General features: G+C 39.5%; 1 long non-coding RNA gene across 1 annotated transcript; it reads right to left on the reverse strand.

Annotated features, from left to right (window-relative positions):
• Positions 1 to 5,597: 5,597 nt before the first annotated feature.
• LOC310724275 lies at positions 5,598 to 16,280 on the reverse strand. The gene is made up of 3 exons (XR_014533017.1): positions 16,139 to 16,280; positions 14,380 to 14,482; positions 5,598 to 9,880 (listed from the first exon to the last, which is right to left on the reverse strand). It is a non-coding gene; the product is annotated as an uncharacterized lncRNA (long non-coding RNA).
• Positions 16,281 to 16,674: the final 394 nt, after the last annotated feature.

A 16,674-nucleotide genomic window follows, 5' to 3' on the forward strand; every position in this document is an offset into this window, starting at 1 on the left:
GTGCTGGAGTCTCGGTGAGATTGCTCACTAGCCATCTGATGTGGGTGACTGATTAACTCTGTTTAATTGATTGAAAAGCGTTGCAGCAATAGGCTGAATCACAGGGATGAGGGGTAACATCTGCTGCTTTCCCAAACTAACCCCCCCTTTTCACCTTAGATCTCACCCCTAAAGCAAGCATAAGGCCACTGTGGCCCTAAAGGCCCTAACAGACACATACAGCATGGAGGAGCAGTCAGGAGTCATGGGAAGGGAAGTAGAAACAAACAAAAGTTAAAAAAATAAATAGATATACATTTAAAAAAAAAGGGTGATGAGAAATGAAAGAAAAGTGTGGTTCCACATCAACTAAACTTAGAGTATTGTCATTATGGAATCAATTAAAAAAAAAAATGAATTAATATTAATATTCTTTTGAAGTTCAATTTATGATTAGGGTTTCTATTAGCTATTTTGTTTGTGTCTGATCTAAGATGGAGAAAAGATAATATAAAATGCATATTATGTCGCTCAGCTATCTTCCAGCAATTTGCTGTTCACAACATTAAGCTTTTCTCAATACCTGATTTTTCTTTATTAGTTTAAGACAGGGTTTTATTATTTCTTACTTCTTGCCCTTTTTCCTTTAATGACATCATGCACTGGAACTTGCATGGATTTCGCCAGTTGTAAAAAATAATAATAATAATAATAATAATAATTTTAAAAAATGTTATGTGCTATGATGTGTAATCTTGTGGAATGTCTGAACACATGCATCAGTAGAAGATAAAGCTTTTACAGTAAGGAGTTAACTTCACTTTAATATGATATATAATACAAAATAAATTGTAAACTAGTGTGGAATATCAGGTACCTATATCAGTGATACAGTACTTGACCAGTCATATAATCAAGAATCATCATATATTTTTCACACTTAACTACTTAATTCAGTCAGATGTATATTACATTCCCAAAGGTTTGTTGACATCTAACCGTCACACCCACACACTGGACTTGCCATTTTAAATGCGAGCTTTGTTTAAAAGGTATACAGTGGCGTTGAGTTCAAAGCTAAATGTAAACCACTTGAGTTCTTTCACTTCAGCTGTGGAGCTCAGTTTGTGCACAGGAGCCTTGTCATGCCTGAACATATCTAAATCTTTAATTTCTAGAGAAGGGGAAATTCTAATGCCATCCTATTGAATTATGTGCTTCCACAACACTGTATAACACTCAGATGTCCACAAACTTTTTTCCCCTCTGTAAAATCAAGTTATTTTTTCCCATTAACTGTTCAGTAGGGTTAAAAACCCTGCCCAAGGCTACAACAATGTTCCAATCAATAAGCACGAGCAGTAACGACACAGATTAATTACGCTGGTTTTGCACTGTTCTGGTGTAACTGCATCTACCACATCTGTTATATAGTTTTTCACATCCTCGGACCTCAACACTGTATGGCTTCGAGTAAATTTACTGGAGCTGAAAATCTCCTGTTTAAATAGGCTGTGATTAATATGGCACTGTGCGGAAACTCAGATACAGAAATGAATAGCTATTGATTATTGACTTTAGCTAAGCCTACAAAATTTATCTCCCTGACAATATTAATCAAAGCCCAGACAGTGGACTGAGGAAGAGGGGTTTGCCTTCGTGCAGAGCAGGTTATCAAAACAGTGCACTGTGAGAATGAGAAACTGATAATGAAGGGCTCAATAGAGGAGGCTGTGTTGTGACAATGATAATGCACAGATAACCAATCACTCAAAGCACATGTGGGCAACGGATGTCAATGAGTAAGAGCTCAGTGTTGCTCATCTTTAGCAGGTTACTTTACTCGTCAGTTTACTGGTAACTCGATAAACACTGAACATCGCAGTCTTTCGAAAGCAGCATATGGTGTCTTTCTCGATGCTTTACACACGCACGCGGACACGCGCACACACGCCAATATAATTCCATTTAAAATCTCATTGCTTTTGTGCGCTTTTAACAAGGAAGCATAATAGCCAAGCGCAGTACCTAGGCGATCTTTGATGTGCGGCCGGCTGGCTCAGTGAATGAGCTCCTGAGTAGTGAGTGAAGAGAAATGAAGACCTGGGGAGGCTGCTCAATACACACTTTGATGTCCCTCCATTAGTCTCGGAAGTTGGGAGGTAGGAGGGTGATTGCAGTTTCCACAGACATAGTGATATAAAAAAAGCATTTAAGTGTATGTGTGCTGAGCGAAACAGGAAAAAAAGTCTTAGCATTTTGCGGAGTGGAGTGTAATATATGGATGCTAAGAAGACGTCCAGAATAAAAAAAAAGAGAAGAACCTAATTCTAGACACATAATAATACACGAAGAAACAAACTGTTGTTCCCATATTGAATAGGGCTACAATCATGTTCCCAAGCCCAGTAGTACTGTTATTAACAAGAAACAGCTTTCATCATGAAACGAGGACACAAATGAGCTCATCCAAAACACTTCTATATCTGCTCCTCAAAGATGTTTGCTGTGCATTCAAAAAGAGACAAAAACTAGATAGAGCCATTCTGCACTGTGAATACTAGAAAATGAAAGCAAAGTTCATTTTACATTAAAAAAAAAGAGCCTCACAGCAGAGTAATAGAGTATTGATGGGTAGTTAATGCATTATCTGAAAAGAGTGTGACTTATTTGAGGTTGGGAATGGGAGCTTGATGAGCCCAGGAAACCAACAGCACACTGTAATTTCATCTTCTCCCTTTCCAAAAGAGTGCCCAGGCCAGTCACAATGGATTTAATGAAGCGCTTTTGCACACACAACTCCATTTCTTTATGGCATCAGTAACACCACAAGTTTTATAACACTGCTGTAAAATGCAGACACTAGACAAATGGCGGTCAGTAAATTACTGCAGCACCACAGCAGCAGCCAGGCACAGGGAGGGAGTTTGCAGAGCAAACCATAATAAAAAATAAATAGAATAACAGCAGAACCGAACACACACACACACACACACACACACACACACACACACACACACACACACACACACACACACACACACACACACACACACACACACACACACACACACACACACACACACACACACACACACAGGTATATAGTTTACATTGCACATTAATGTAAACTCAAAGCACCAGTAACTGAAACTATGTTTTTTATTTTGTTACTAGTCAAACACCAAATATTTGCTTGTATAAGCTTCGGTACATGATCAATTCTGACGCCAACAGGAACTAATGGTGGCTAACTAGTGGGGCAAGAAACACAGTGATGCCATATGCAAACAGTGCTAATTTTTTTTACAACTTTGATCTACAACTCTAATATATATATATATATATAACCAAATAAAGATACTCAAGTGTTACTTCCATGTTCGATTTGCAGTTGCATCAACAAACCATATGTGTAGGGAGTCTGGGGAGTAGTTAAGGTGCTGGACTTTGGATCCGAAGGTCATGAGTTCAAAAAACAGGTCCTTTACCCCCATAGCTGCTCAGTTGAATGAATAAGATAAATGTAAGTCGATCTGGAAAAGGTACATATATATGTATATGTAATGTCTTCTTTCTGTCGCTGTGACCAATCTAGTTATCTCTAAAAAAAATACCAGAAAATGAACCAGAGTCCTAAATACTGTTGGGTTCTGTTTTTTAATTACATAGTGAAAAGAAAAAAATAAATACTTTTTCACCACTTTTCCAAATTGTACTTTTTTCACTTTGTATAAAATTGTGTCCTGACTGCCTGGTAACAGGAGCAGTGCTACTGGCTGGGTTCAGTACTCCTATATCTCCCATCTCCCCCTCTGGCCCTGTTACGTTCATCACGATAGGGCTCAAGAAAAAGCCCTGCGCCAGGATCACATTTACCATTTAAAACGATTACTGGGCTATGTAATGGATATGAACTTTTCAGCGTCCTGTTCAAAGCTAGCATGTGTAACCTGCTGCCAAGTCCAGCAGCAAGCTGGTGCCAGTGAGTACAGTGCCCTGTCTGTGCCCGGTCTGGGTGAGATGACAGGAATCTGCTTTACTGTGAACACATGCAACACACTGTACATATAAATGTATTAATTATTATATAAAGATTTTTGTGAATTTTTTGTATTGATTATGGCCAAATAATTTTCTATTCAGAATAATACCTTGTGCAATATAGTACAATATATTATGCCTAAAAAAAAAAAAAAAAAAAAAAAAAAAAAAAAAAAAAAAAAACTATTATTTAAGATAAACTCAAATCAGAGAGGGCTCACATCAAAATCTTTATCTTACAGCACACACCAATTTTTTACAACCATTGAGGAAACATTATTAGTGTGCAAACCTCTGCATTTAATTATAACTGTTAGCTGCCTTCACCCGAACATTACATACTAATGCATAACAGTAAGTTTGATGTGTAGAAAGAAAGGAGGACACTTTTGCACTGTCCTATAATGCACCATGAAATGGAAGGGGGAGGAGCTTATCACAGACATCAGCTAGAACTGACTTGATGCCTGTCTTTTGTCTGCAATGCTTCTGCCTCCATCAGTCAATAACCAACAATAAACAGTGGGGAAACCTAATTTCACATTGTGCAATAATAAACAATTCAATAATATAATTTATACAAAGTACAGGTCAGTATTTTCACTGTAATTTATGAAACTACAAACCAATTCAAAAAGTATACATCCCTCATCATCAGAATACAAGTTTGGGTTTGAAGGCTCTTACATTGGTTCTTGTGTCTCTCTCTCTCTCTCTCTCTCTCTCTCTCTCTCTCTCTCTCTCTCTCTCTCTTTCTCTCTCTCTCTCTCTCTCTCTCTCTCTCTCTCTCTCTCTCTCACACACACACACACACACACACACACACACACACACACACACACACACACACACACACACACACACACACACACACACACACACACACACACACACACACACACACACAGAGGGTGAAAAGAAAAATAAGCAGTTCCGTCTCCATTATCAGATCAGATCATCAGATATCCCCAGCACCCACACATAACATACTCTACAATGACTGGGGAAAGTAAGAAACCACCCCCTGCTGAAATAACACCGTGTGTGACTGTCAGCAAGAACATCAATCCTCAATACGTGCAAATCATTTCACTATTAAACACTGCAGTGATTGTGTTTATAAAAATTAATTGGCTGATTGTCTATCTTTGTTTCTCTTTCACACTTAGCTGCACTGACGCACATTAAAAACAAATACATACTTAGACATATGCGTGCACTCACACACACAAACCTTTATGCCAGGATAAACAAAAATCCTCTCAGACTGCAAGCATAAACAAGAGTGTGTGCGTGCACGTTTGTAAATGGCTTTAATTGATGCACACTCTCCTTTATTTCATAATTCACGAGCTTCTCATTATTGTACTACCAGCCTGGCTATAAACAAGCGAAAAGTGCACATGGAACGGTCTCACAAGCATGCTAACCACACATGCGTGCAGGTGCAGAGCATTAATGTATGTATTTATCACGTGTGTGCATAAATAATTTAGGCAAAATAGATATTAGGAGGGTGTAAAGTGTTCAGGAGTTTTACAGCTTTATTGAATTATTTATTTACAACACCGCAATGCTTTTGGCAAATGGACGCATTTTTTACCTTTTCGAGGGGTTTACCCTAATGTACAGATGCTGTACGTCTGCATCACATCTTCATTTATAACACAGCATTCTGCTATATGGCTGGTCTGAAGGTGCTAACTAGTTTTGTATAACAACAGCTCCATAACAGCTCTTATAGTGTGAGGTAAAGCTCTTTCTTTAGGCTGTCTGCCCTGAAGAAATCTAAGACCAGAGGACATTGTACTTTCCAGGTGCTCTATAACACTCTAGAACAAATGTTTATAGCTGCTTTAACAAGATTAAAAAAAAAATAACTAGTTTTGTGGACTTTAAATCATGCAAGTAAAATAGATCCATCTATAATAACAAATCATTAGTGGCCAATTGCTTTGAAAATAACTTTTATCAGGTGTCTAACATTAAAATAGAATAGAAAGTTGATTATATCAACAAAAAAAGGATGATATAATTTTGAATAGGTCAAAGCAGTGTTTACATAGGCCAATCAGGCATAACATTGACATTAAAACATTATGACTGGTAAAGTGAATGACACTAATGATCTCATCATCATGGCACCTGTTAATGGGTGGGGTATATTAGGCAGCAAGAGAACATTTTGTCCAGTTGATGTGTGAGAAACAGGAAAAATGGGCAAGCGTAAGGATTTGAGTGAGTTTGACAAGGGCCAAATTGGGATGGCTAGACGACCGGCTAGACCCCTGTTCCCAAACTGCAGCAGTCAGTATCCATTAAAAGTGGTCCAAGGAAGGAAGAGTGGTGAACCGGTGACAGGGTCATGGGTGGCCGAGGCTCACTGTAGCACGTGAGGAGCGAAGGCTGGCCCGTGTGGTCCAATCCAACAGACGAGCTGCTGTAGCTCAAACTGCTGACGAACTTATTGCTCGACAGGTCAGGACTGTTTTGGCAGTGAAAGAGGAACCAACACAATATCAGGCAGGTGGTCATAATGTCTGTACACCTGTACACAGAAACGGTATGATATAAAAAATTAATTGTACATGCGAAATTCATTTTTTTGTATTATTCATTTTGGCTAAAAGATATAAATATCATTCCTGGAATAAATATCTTACTATACAAATATTTGTTTGACAATATTTAACCGGTCTTAACCTGTATATATGCATCCAGATACATATACACACACACACAGGAAATCAGCATCGACATGGTCAGCAGATTCTTCTCAATGTGAACATCAGTCTAACTGGCAGTTAATCCAACCGAGCAAGTACAATGTGTTTTGTGAGTTCTCATGCTAATTGGACTTCATGATGTAAAAAACAGCGGCATCTTGTCTTGGGAGTGTGTTTCCTACAGTATGAATTTGATAGCTTCCCATGAAAAACGCACAGCTAAGTCAGCACATCACTGACGAACTGTAAGCAAACACAAACAAATTAGAGAGGAAATCACTGCATGTTTTTTTTTTTTTTTTATCTTTTACTCCTATGGAGAGAGAAAGAGAGAGAGAGAGTGTGTAAAAGAGAGGGAGGTAAGAATTGTGAATAGATGCAGCAGTCTCCTCAGTGTATAAGCGCATTTTTTGCATGCGTCAGAGTGAAGGGAAATGCAGAGCATATTTGGAGAGAATTACCTCAGAAAATGAAAGTGCTCACACAGTACTTCAGAGCTAAAACCTAAAGCTAACACATGCACACACATACACACAAATAGACCTTCAAATACAAATCCACACACATGATATGTATGAGGAAGGTAAGTCACAGATTTTTTCCTAAAGCATATCCACACACAGCTGAGCTATAATAACCTGATTAATAACTAGGGAGGGGGGTGAGAGAGTGAGGATATTAAATGGCAAAATCTTTTGCCTGGTTAGAATAGGACTATTGTGCTTTTATGGAATTAAACACCCCTCTCTTTCCACACTTATCTTGATCCAAAGCAAGAAGAAGGCAAAATTGCACCCTATTTGTGAGTACTGCCAAAAGTACATATAAAAGCTCATGGAACACTTGAAGGAGCTTGAGGCTGGTCTTCAGAGCAGTCAGCCTCTGTTTGTGTGGAGCTTTGAACAGCATGCGCTTGGGCTTCAGTGGCTGCATTCACACTGACCATGACGTTCTGTTAAAACCATTACTGAACATGTACACAAACACTCCCTCACACAAGGCCTTTAGCTTAAAGTGTGTTTGGCTGCCCTGATGGGGACTAGGCAGTGATTGGATGGAAAGATAGATAAGAGGTGTATATAAAAGCCAATTTTCAGCCATGTTTACCCAAGAGGTCAGAGATCATGTTTGTTTGAATGAGCGGTCAGCCATCCATCCCAGCTATCCATACACACACTCGCGGTGTTGTTGATAGTGGGTAGGGTGATTTGATGAGGAAGTTACGAGAAGATAATGGCATGCAGTTTCACAAGAGGTTCTCTCAAGTTAAGATTAAACAGAATTCGCCTTCATTTTTTTTTTTAAGACAGAGAAGGCACACACAAGTGCTCTATCTCAGCCAGCCTCTCAACCTGAAGACTGTAGTTTAGAAAATCGCTCACTCACAAAGATGGAGAAAATGTTTGTTTCAGTGATCTCAAAATTTTAAGGCATTTTTCCTCTCATTACAACATAGAAGTTTTTTTTTGGGTAATCTCCAAGTCTTTACAGCAAAGAGGCATTAGCGCACTATGTACCAAACTCAGACCAGTCACTTCAAGTAGAAACGTAGCTATTATACATTCATTAGATCTGGGGTGCCCCTGGGAAGTGGAATTTCCTGCACTTACACCATGTGGCTAACACAGTGTTGGCAGTGCACGCAGCATAACTGAATATCAATTACTTTAAACCATTTATGGTATGCAGGGGTTCGCATTTTGGAAATTACGTATTAGATATCAATATGATCTATTTTTATGTGTTACTCCTAACAGAATCACAACATTAAATCAAGAGAATAAATGCATGCGAAATAATAGAACGTTAATGTGGGCAATGTGTATGATTGCGCTGTATTGGTAAAGTGTATATGCATAAAGCTACAGGCTTTGCAGTGAATTGGTTTTACGAGAGAGACGCAGCAGTACCTCAGATTAGAACTCGGTGCTTGTGTGTAAGAAATCGTTCCACCTCTTATGCGTCATCCAACAGACGCTCTTAAAGTGTAGAAAAGCGGGGGGGGGGGGGGGGGGACAATGTGTTGAAGTGCTGTCCTTTGATAGGACCCACAGAAATGTCAGGAGTTCAGTAGTTCGGCACACACATCTCCCTGACTCTTCCTCTCTCTTGAACTAGGAAGCTTATTAAAGTGAACATCAACCCTAGGCCGAGTTTCAGTAAACTGATGAGTATTCACCGGCCATTGCCATAGTGACCTCTGGCCGAGCAGAGAGCGTGCCACAGTAAATGTCGAATGTCCGTTAGCGATTAACACCGAACTCACAAAAACACACAAGCGAAAATCAACACAAGCTGCACCAGCTCAACCTCTCACTCTATCTGTAAGCTAGCCATTTTCTTCATTACTGAAGCTGTGGGTACAGCTGATATTTGTAAAGGTCTTTTCAGCCACCTCTCCCCTCCTGGATTAGATTAGCTGTAATTAGCTTATGCAGATTGGTGTGCAGTTGCATGCAGATGTTTGGATAAAGCGGGCGACAGCTGAGAGGGAGCTTTTCCGAGTTATTAGATAATGGAAAAGGCTCATTTGCGTTGCATTCGCAAACTAACAAGGTTTAGCAACAGGCACATCAATCGAGTAATCTGTCCCCCACAAAAGTCAGGTCAAAGGTCATGGGGCCTTTGATTGTTTTTGTTACTGCAAACACTTATTACACAAGGTGTCCATGGCAGCATTCTGCACTAAAATCGCAGCCTGTTTTTGGCTCTGGGTCAACTTATTTATAGCACATCTCATAGTCGCCTTTCATATGGCAGTTATGAGGCTCTGTTCCACAGTACATATCACATTTTTAAACTCTAGACTTGTCCAGGGATTTCCAGGATAGCTTGAGTTTTTCTTTTTTTTTTCTTCAATGCTGAGTGTGTTGGGAGTTGAGGGAGAGAGGTGGTGTTAAGGGTGATTGACTTACCACACTTCCTCTGGTGTCCGCACAGCTGCGGTTTAGCGCCACCGCATTGACCTCTGACCTCTCCCAGCTTGCTGTGCATGGATTGTTGGCACAGTCTGTTATTTCTGGCTGCTCAGTAAAGCAGCTCGCACAGCGCTGCTAATGGCCCGACTGGGCAAAGTGCAGGTCCAAACTGGTTTCGGGCCAGTGGATTTTACTGTCTATACCATTTATCACCTGTAAGAGGACCACAAAGCAAAGGCAATAGTGGACCACAGGATGCAATAATTTGACATTTAAAAAAAATTTGTTCTATATGTATCTTATAATAGCAACTGAAACAGTGGTGAAACGATTTTCATACAAATAAAATGAATGATCACCAGATTTCCAGCCAAAAATTTGCCGGTCTTGGGGGGTTCCAGAGCTTTGTTTTTGAGAAGCCTGTCTTTTCCTCATTTCTTACCTCTTGTGGAGTTTCATCTCTAAATGTTCCATTTCCCCCACAGAGCAAGTTCAGCTCCATTAGAAAACCCAACTTCAAGTTAACTATCTATGTCTCCTCTAACCTCCGTCTAGTAAGTCACATGCGGAGTGTATGTGAGACTGCAACTGGACCAAAGGATAAGACACGAACAAGAAGTCAAAGACACAAAGATACAAAGATAAGGGATTCAGCTGCTGAGTACAGAGATAGATAACATCAGGGCCAGTTTCAAGCAAAGCAGGATCTTGAGGAAGAACATTATCTGAACCATTACAATGCAGATATATGCACACAGTCTTATATTATTTGTTTAAGATATGCCACCATTTACTCAGACATTGCTGTAGCTTAAATAATGTTATTGCCTATACTTAATTACAAACCATTAAAATGACTTGCCTTTTCCCTAAAAAATTGACTGATCCCTGGATTTACAGCTTATTAGTTGTGTGCAATTAGACTTTACACCAGTTCAAGCTTATTGCCTGTATTAATAAAATGTCTCGGGGATCAAGTTAGTGTGGCAATCTTACTTGTGCTCAATCCACATCACATTAAAAACCCTGGCATTTTAATGAATTTATAATATCTCTAAATTCTGCAGTTGGAATGCAATAGAAACTGTTTAAACACTTTTTTGGATGAGATACGAAAGAAGAAAACTTTACTGATCTCAATGAGATGAGAGTCAAACAGGAGGGTTTTTAAAAAAAAGCTGTATTCAAGTTATAAATACATCACAAATCAGCACATTGATGCAAAAAAAAAAAAAAAAGAGCCAACTGTAAGGAGAAGTGAAGAGTGAAATCTAACTGTGACAATCGAAGAGGAGCGAGAAATGTCTGAGGTGAGAGTAAAATAATAAACACGACCCTGTCGTTTATATTTTCAGTTTAGGGCACAATTAATCTTAATTGCGTTTTTAGTTAAGGTGACATTTTTTTCAGTCCTAGTGAGGGGCTGATATCAGTGAGGACAGGAAGTGAAAGGAAGAGTGTTTTTTGGGGTGAAATCCATCCATCTTTACCTAGAGAAGGGCTCCCGCATCACTCTTATCCACAACAACATTTGTTTACATTTCTGAGTCTGGAATGTTTCAAGGTTTTAGATAATAGCTGTCCAAGTAACCATATATCCAAAACCAGCAGTCCATAGAATGTCAAAGCATTTAGTAGGCAAAGAGAGAGAAAAACATGGGGGTGTCGGGGGAAGGTGATGATCAGAGGGTAGTTCAGTTGGCGGAAAAAGTTGTATGCCTGAAACCGAGTCAGTGTCCAGGTGAGAGCCATTATTCACGGCTCGGCTGGAATGAGTCACAGCGCACCGGTGACACTTAAAGCTGAGCTCTGGAAGCCCTACCGGCAAACCCAAAAAAACTCATGACATGGGCCATCTGCAGGAACAGCAGCCACCAAACCAGAGCCAAGTGCTGCTAATGAGACCGTGCTGATGAAGTGACGTCTCAGCAGTTACAGACTGGTGGGTCGTGTCTCATTTAACTCATGTCTGGCCACAGACCACCACAGTGCTTCTGATTTCACTGAGACCGAACAAAGAAGATCCTTCTCACACTTGTGTCTACAGGTAATCAACGATATCGCCTTCAATGCCACTCGATTTTTAGCGCTCTGCAGCTTGTAGACGAGGCCGGCAAAGCCGCAGGCATGCTCCAAGCGAGTACCTTGTCTTGCACAAACACACGCTACGTGTGTACGAGCACACACTGCTGGTTCAAACACACCCCACTGTTACAACAATGCCATATGGTCACTCTCTAGGGAACAGGGCTAAGCTGTGTACCATGACAGCCCACTCAGACCCGCTAACTGAGACATATATGCAAACAGCAGGGGAGATGATCAACCTGAGCGAGAGTGTGGATCTAAGAGTGAGAAAGCTTGGAAGTGAGAAAGCTTGTGGAGAAAAAAAAAAAAGAAAAAGAAAAGGAAAGTGACAGAGAGCGATCGAGACAAGTACACCATCGTCAAACTAGGTGTCAGGTTGTTTACATCCTCTGGAACAGAGCGCTGGTGTGTTCTTCTATCCGCTTATCTCTTTGCCAGACACGCTGTCCCAGCAGAGAGTCAACAAAAAGACGGACACAGTCCAAACGCACGGACGTGGAGGGTTAAAACTTCAATGTTTAACTTGAGCTGTCCATTTGTTTAAAACGAAAATTCCACCGCTCGGTGCGGTTTTTATCCCCTTTGAAAGTGTTTAAGAGGAAAAATGAATCCTCAAATACACTCAGCCAAATGGAATAATCCTCTTGAACATCCATTACAGTAGAAAACCAACAGCCTGCTCATGTGTGAATGGTTCCTCAAACTATTTTCTCAGTGCTCTATTTTTGGTTTGTAACTAATATTTAGGACAATAATAATGAACTGCATGTTTGGATTTCACTGAGAGGAACGATACAAGGCATGCTGCATCATAAACACCCGTGTGTGTGTGTGTGTGTGTGTGTGTGTGTGTGTGTGTGTGTGTGTGTGTGTGTGTGTGTGTGTGTGTGTGTGTGTGTGTGTGTGTGTGTGTGTGTGAAGGAGTGTGAGACTTTGTATGGTCCTCAAGTTCACTTGGGCAGAAAAGATTTGTTTCTGCTCCAAAGACTATAACTTCCAAAACACCATAAAACATTTAAACCATGTAAAACATTCTCAAATTGGAACTTTCAGTCCTAAAACAATAGTGCTGCACTCTCTCAGCAAAGAATTTAATCTCAAACAAGAAAGTTTCCATTGTCTCTCTGGGAGAACATTTAAAGAACCCTTGAAGAAGACTGAAAAGATTATGTTTCACAGGAATATGCTGAACTTATAGAGCTGTTGGCCAGACTATCCTCTCAGCCTATAGCCTTTTTCACACAATCTGGATAGAGTTAAATGTTAATACAAACCGGTGTTCAATTCTGGGCAGATTGATGAAGACCTTGTGAGACCCAACACAAGTCCCTAGAAATTACTGCAAAGAAAGGGAATTTAACATAAGGAAAACACATCATAGGTACCTTTTTTTTTTTTTAAATAATACATTAAATTTAAGTCACAATGGGATGAAAACCTATAAAGGAAATCAATAATGGAAAAAGAAATCTAAATAAATGACTGAAAATTGGGGCAATCTACAAATGAAGGAGCTTTTGGCTCAGTTTCTACTGCTGCTATTATTCCCATTAGACACCTTACAGATATTTAAATCTTTAAAAGTTATGCTTAGTTCTCACCCTTGCTTCAGTAAATAACATATGGATACTGTAGACGTGTACCTAAGAACTCTAATCATTCCAGGACTCTGATTCACAATTTAAATTTTCAGCATACGCTCATACACATGGTAATGAGTTATAATTTCACTACCTATCGTCATGCTCATGACACTTGAGTCTGGTTGCTTTCAAGTTTTCCTCATTATGTCATTTCAGGGAGGATTTTTCTGAAAGGCAGTCACCTCTAATTTAATCATTAGGGATCTAAATCTACTTCTGCATCTTCTGTATAGTGAATGTCTATTGTTTGAATTGAAATGCTAAACAAGTAAAAATCTAAAGGAATCCAGTGGAATTGGACTGTTGACTGTTTGTGATAAGGTCGAAGTTGTGGACTAATAAGGCTTTAAGAATGTGGCACAAGTTAAGAGAGGATGACTAATAAACTGTGTTTAATACAAATACCACCAAATGTATTAACTTGAATGAAACAGTCCATTATAAGAGCATTCCCAAGAAATCTTGACAGATAACGCCTTGAGATTTGAGCATGAGGTGCGGGGTCTTACTTAACAGGTGTGAGATACACAACAGTTAACTCCTAAAAAAAAATCCCCTAGCAAACATGACTGTATTCAAAACTCCACTGTTTTTATCCAGAGCTTTTCTCACACACCACTCCACCATGATCTCATCTCACTCTCTCCCCTCAGAGAGAATTTGTGAGCGGCCATTATTTCCAGCCTTCACACCAGCCAAGACAACCAAAGAGGCCGGGTCGACTCTAGCGGGCGTGAGGTTTCCATAGCGACTGCTAGTTGTAAGATGGTGGCTGGCATCGCTGGCACGTTTACTCGCCTATCTGTTAGATCCAAAACACAAGCATGGATGTTAAGAAAAGGAGAATAATACTTCAACGCTTTCCAACTGAAGGGGATTTGAATTTACACCCCGTTAACAAGCAGCATAACTCCACAACACAGAGGATTAACGTGGAGTGTGTGCGTGACGGAGTGACGAGAGGCAGCGACTCGCACCTACCAGCCACAGCAGCTGTTAACGAAGTGTCTCCTCCTTCTCTGCTCTCCTCTTCCTCGTCTTTCGGTCTCTCTTCCTCAACCCTGCCTTCATGTGAGCATCTGAGCTGGGGGAAACATTCAAGTTTGTGGCAAAGTGTGAAATCCAGGATTTATTTGCGCAATCATCGCTCGTTATTTCATTATTTATTTCCATTATCGTGCTTTCCACAAAACAACACATGGCAGTAATTTAGGCCTGGAATTTTTTCGGGGGTGGAAAATCTCTTTTTGGCTTTTTGCTCACTTAAATAATTTCCTGTGGAGAGTGAAAGTGATCTGCCAGTTTTGTAAAAACCCGAGCTCGTGCGCGGATCTGACGCTCGGTATCCGTGAAGAGCGGATTCAAACAACTTCACATATTCAAATCACGCTGCCCGGGCACTTCAGTAGTTTTTGGATCCGATTTCAACATCCACTAATCCAAAGTTATTTTAAATGCTAGTATGTGGCTGTGAAGGCCATTTCCACTGTCACAGAGAGGAAAAGGAATCTCAGGTATTTTTTAACAACATTTTCTTTGACCTCGACCACTTATCGCAAATCCGTGAGTTTTTTACCGGTACACGATTCGAGGAACAAATGATTATTAGACTTTGTGCAGTGGAACTCACACCTTCTGCACTGTACGAGCAGGTAGTGACCTCTATGACATGCAGGTACCATCCATTAAGTTCCATATCAGGACTGAAAGGATTCTTTCCATACAAGGTCATTCATTTTTTTTTTTTTATCTCTTTTTTCTTTCCATCTGGTATCTGCTATATTATCCACACCATTTATGGACATGGGTCTAATCACAGCTAAGCTTTTAAAAAAAAAACATTTAATAATCACATTCTGTGTTTCAGTAGAGATGGAAAAACAAAACAGGAAGCTTAAATGAGTGAGTCCTTACTCCTTTGCCATTTGAAATGAACAAATCTGCCTGCTTGCCAGCCTCATTATTTTTCTCTCGCAAAGAGCTTGGAACTATTCGGACCACTTTTTTCCAAACTCAATTCCACAAAAAACCCCCCCCCAAGAACAGCCAGCTTATCAAACAGCAGTCAGAGGGTTGAAAAGAAAAAAAGATGAGAAAAATCTGATTTTTAAATGCAAACCTATTTGTTTCTTTTTTTCTACATTTAAACGGAAGTGAGAAATGCACTTGGAATTATTAAACTTGCAAACAAACTGGCAACATTTATAGCTTCCAATAACCTGTAGTTTCAGTTCTCTGATCCTAATCACAGAGCATTCATGTTATCGAGGCACAAACAGCAAAGATTGTAATCGAATATCAGGATCATGTTATAGTCTATCGGACTGCATGAAGATAACGCAGGGGAGAAAGCAGAACGTTTATAGAAGACGTTATCGGATAGCAAACAAACAATCACCTATATCACTGCAAAAGCCACTCCTACCTTACATTATTCAGATTTATACATCTTTGGTTCTTTTTTTTTTTTTTTTTAGAACATAGAATTTCATTATACATTTGTACGTAATGTAGACCACAGAGTTTGGTGCATTATTAAAGTTATTAAGGTTCATTCAAGCTAAATTACAAATGGAATATCGGAAATAATAGAAATATGTATGAAAAAATAAAACGAATGACATTTTAAATAAAATCAAATATATATATATATATATATATATTTTAAAGAGACTATCTTATTGGGTAATTTCCCATCAAGTTTATTTGGTTTTTACTTTTGTTCGTGTTCATAATTTACTTATAATTCTCCACTTATGTTCACTCATGAAATTTATCCATTACAAAGTTGATTGCTCATAATCCTTAATCATGTATCTCTCAAAAACAAACAAACAACAAAAAAAAAATTTAACCAAAAATGGGTTGTGTGAGAGGGAGCGAGAAAAGAAGTGTTTTTCCAAAACAAAAAAAAAAGAAAAAGAAAATAAGCCCATCAGCCCCAAGCCACTGGGCTCAGGAGACAAAGAACAGTCTGTCCGCTACTAAAAACGCATGCTCACTGAAAGAAGAAACTCAAACCACAATCTCTCTGTGCTGTAATCTTGGGTCAAGGAGAGAAGGGAAGGAAACAGCTGCTGTGATGTTCTCAGGCACTGAGACGGATACGAGGAACACAACACGGTAAGCATAGTGCCCGCATGCTAGTGCACTTCAACAGGATAATGTGTGCTAACATAATACACAAACAGTGACCTTAATGAGGTCCAATTCAGCAGATGTGAAGTTGAAGGAGATGCTCAGCCTACTCTCAGTATCAGTTCATACTTATGTGAA

This window comes from Silurus aristotelis, assembly GCF_946808225.1.
Source record: "Silurus aristotelis genome assembly, chromosome: 3".
Classification (NCBI taxonomy): domain Eukaryota; kingdom Metazoa; phylum Chordata; class Actinopteri; order Siluriformes; family Siluridae; genus Silurus; species Silurus aristotelis.